Genomic DNA, 3,606 nt, shown 5'->3' on the forward strand with positions numbered 1-3,606 from the left:
ACACTTCCCCAGATGGCTGTGATGGGAGTTGTAGGACTGATTCCTCACCCAGTCAAGTCTAATGCCTTCTAATCTTCTCCTGCTTTTTTCTGAATTATTCAAACAGTTCTTGAAGCAACAGCGGCGCCTCGACAGCAAGCAAAGCTCCCTGTGAGAGAGCTTCAGATAATGTAATGTAAAATGAATGATGAAATTCGGGGAGCTAAAATGAAAGAACGCTGCAATGTGTTTTCAAAGGTGAGGCCCTGGGTGATAACGAATAAACCACTTTTAGGTGCTCTTAATGGGAGACGGGCAATGGAAACGCTGGGCAAAATTAGCCAAGCCAGATTTCCATGCTTTCATGGCATGCAAACATGTGCAAAAGGCACAGAAGAGGGGCTTTGTCCTGCCAGACGTGCTTTTTTTTGTCAATTTAAAGGGACATTGAACGCAAATTTTGGTTCCCATGTTCCAGCCATTATAGCCAAGATCGAAATCTCACGTCAATTAATAGATGAAACGCATTTTTTTGGGTTACTCATTTCTGTAGGCAAACAATTTAGGGGGCAATTTAGTTGAGGCATGAAATAATTTGCACTGTGATGTAATGTCCATTCCTTTTAATCTCGCTTATCTTTCCTTAAATGCAGCTAATAACACATCATCAAATAAATAGCTTGAACACATTGTTCTTTAGTTATTACTGAAGACATGCTGCCTGACCTCAATAATTCAGTGTGATTAAATAAAACAATACAAGGAATATGCACATAATCATGTTCCTATTTTCTCTGTCTTGTTGCAAGACTAAATCAATTGGCCCTGTGAGCTAAACATGGAAATATATTATTACAGGAGTAGTGTTGCAACAGAACTGTACATTGTAACACTGTTACCTGAGAGTGAACAGGGACCCTGTGTATTACAGTGGATCTTTTTGGCTCTGCAGAACAGCCTCTCCAGCCTTCCTTCTCCTTTTCCAGCACAGAGATGAGCTCGTTCCCATCCTGAATTTAGAAAGAGGCAAAAAAGTGTAAAACAGCAGTTATAAATTGGCCTAAAATTGTGAATTAAAAAAATAGTAACCTAGTAAAGTATGACCCCTGCAGGTCAATACTTCCTACACTGTTCTGTTTATGAAAAGACTGTTCTTGGCATTACTGTCACTTCACAAAGCACGCCACACAGTCAAAGGGTTCGTAATCATTCTTGCTGTTTGAAACCGTTGCATTTGGGTAATACAATTTTAATGCTGGCTTCATTCTGTACGTTTAACATTGATATATCATGAGGAAAATCTCAAAGGATCTCCGAAGGCAGAAGCATTGTTCCCTCCCTCCTAGCTGTAATCTGAAATGGAGAGTGCAAACATCTGAGAGCAATTGAAGTGTCTTATAAAAGAGTCTCTCCCCACTGCGGCTCGGTTTAGCTGTGCGAATTGTGAATCTAAATGTTTTCTGAACTGGGTTTGATTTCTTCTTTGTACTTTTATTAACAATCAGAGGGTGTGGGTGGTTTACAGTGTATAACAGATCCAACAAATCTTGGAACGTGCTGCAGAATACATGAAAATATTTCAGCGTTGTTAAAGTGTTTCAAAACTGATGTTGTCAAAGTGATCATTTAAAGGGGGAAAAAAAGCAAACGGCTACCTTTATGTTATGGAATTAACACAAAAATAATCAGGCGCACACGTGCAGTGACATAAACAGAGAATCTCATATAGTATTACATCTCAAGGGTTGGGAGTGTTAGAAGAGTTGACAGAACCTATTTTCTGTAGCTACATTTTCTTACAGCCATATAGGACATATAAGAAAGCTATATTTGACATAAAAATCTGAGACTGTCAGACATGAAGTCATGTCAGCAAATATTATATATTACATTTAGGACCTACATAAATAATAAAAGGAATGAATAAAAGGAAAACCTGAAGACATACTTAGATTACATGGAAAGGTCTTACTAATATTCATGATCACAGTATTATAATTCAAACGGATCCTGCTTGACCACATAATTTTATTTACACATTGGATAAAGTAAATGATGGCCTTCATTTCTTCCAAAAGCTGACCTCAACTAATGCTAATTGTGATTTTCTTTTCAAAAGAGTTAATTCAAATTAATATGAGCTGTGAACAATAAAATACTGAAATAAACAGTCCCTTATTTGTTTTAAGCATCAAATCAGTGGAATGTTTGGTAAAATGTTAGCTGTATTAGGCTGATGCAGCCGTGTGCCGATGTTGATACATTAACATGTATAAAATGTAGTAAGTGGAACCAGATTCAACTAGATTACCTTTATAGAGAAATTTAACACTTGTTTGTCATAACTGTCCAAAATACAACATGTATCTCCATTTTTTTCTCTATTTTTATTTTTCTGCATTATTTTTACATAGTGTCAAAATTTCATGATGAAGGGAACAATAGAAAAGCTTCAGAATTAAAAGTAGAGAATGTTTCTGCCTTCCCCTATAAAGTTTGGAGGATATATGTTTTTTTTTTTGTACAGCCACAGAATGCAGTAAAATATTTTTTTAAAAATTCAGATACTTTTTACTACAGTAGCTCAGTGTCACCTAAACAGTAAGCCCTTCTGGAGTACAAGTACATCATCAAATATCAGTTTGTCTGATGTCTGATGCTGATAATTTTGTTAAGCAATTATCTGCTGAAAATGACATGATGATCATCTCTAGACTGATGTATTTTAATCTTTTTTTCTTTGGCTAAATTTGGCCACTTTTACTCCATGGATCAGGAACCAAAAGAAAGAAAGAAAAAAAAACACTCAGTAAGCATTAGTATCTTGTGCAACAATAACCTAAAGTGTCATACCAAGCTGATGCCCCTACCTGTGAAGCAGTAGCAGCGGAAGTAGCATTGATAAATGTTTCTTGTACATAGGTCTACCGATGGAAGAAACAGAGACTGGGATAAAAAAAAAAGAAGGAGACAGACTTTGCAAAATCTCCATTCAGAGCATAGTTCCAACCTGAGATGAAGGCCGGCCTAAGAAAGTGTCAGAGCAATGAAAAGATTTTTAAAAATTTAGAACTAGCAACAGTAAAAGTACACTATACACATGCACACATTTGGGTTTTATGAAACAGGGAACTAAAGGATTAGCTCTGGAGCAAACATTTGAATGGTAAAATACTGTCGGCACAATAATAATATGACGTAAATGAATGTTTACTGCGCTTAATGTCCACTGTAATTCCTTGATCCATTATTCAAGCACAGAGATTTTCCCTTCTTTATCTCTGTCATGAAAATAAATACGGTTCTAGATACACTGTATGTCCAAAAGTGTCCAGACACACTAATTAGTGAATTCAGCTTCATTAAGGTGCACTTATTGCTGAGACAGGTGTTCAACTACACACACAGCTTGTACAGTCTCCATAGAAAAGCACTGCCAGGAGAATGAGACATTCTGGAACAGATGCTACCAAATCCTCACAGCAAGGTTCCAAGATCTACTGACAATCCTTCCCAGAAGAGCAGAGGCTGATACTGCAGCAAAGAGGAAACATATTACACTGATTTTTTCAAAATGTCTACATAATTTAATTTAATCATTAAAACGTAAACAATATCACTTTGATG

Source organism: Pygocentrus nattereri, chromosome 6, assembly GCF_015220715.1.
Source record: "Pygocentrus nattereri isolate fPygNat1 chromosome 6, fPygNat1.pri, whole genome shotgun sequence".
In the NCBI taxonomy this organism is placed as follows: domain Eukaryota; kingdom Metazoa; phylum Chordata; class Actinopteri; order Characiformes; family Serrasalmidae; genus Pygocentrus; species Pygocentrus nattereri.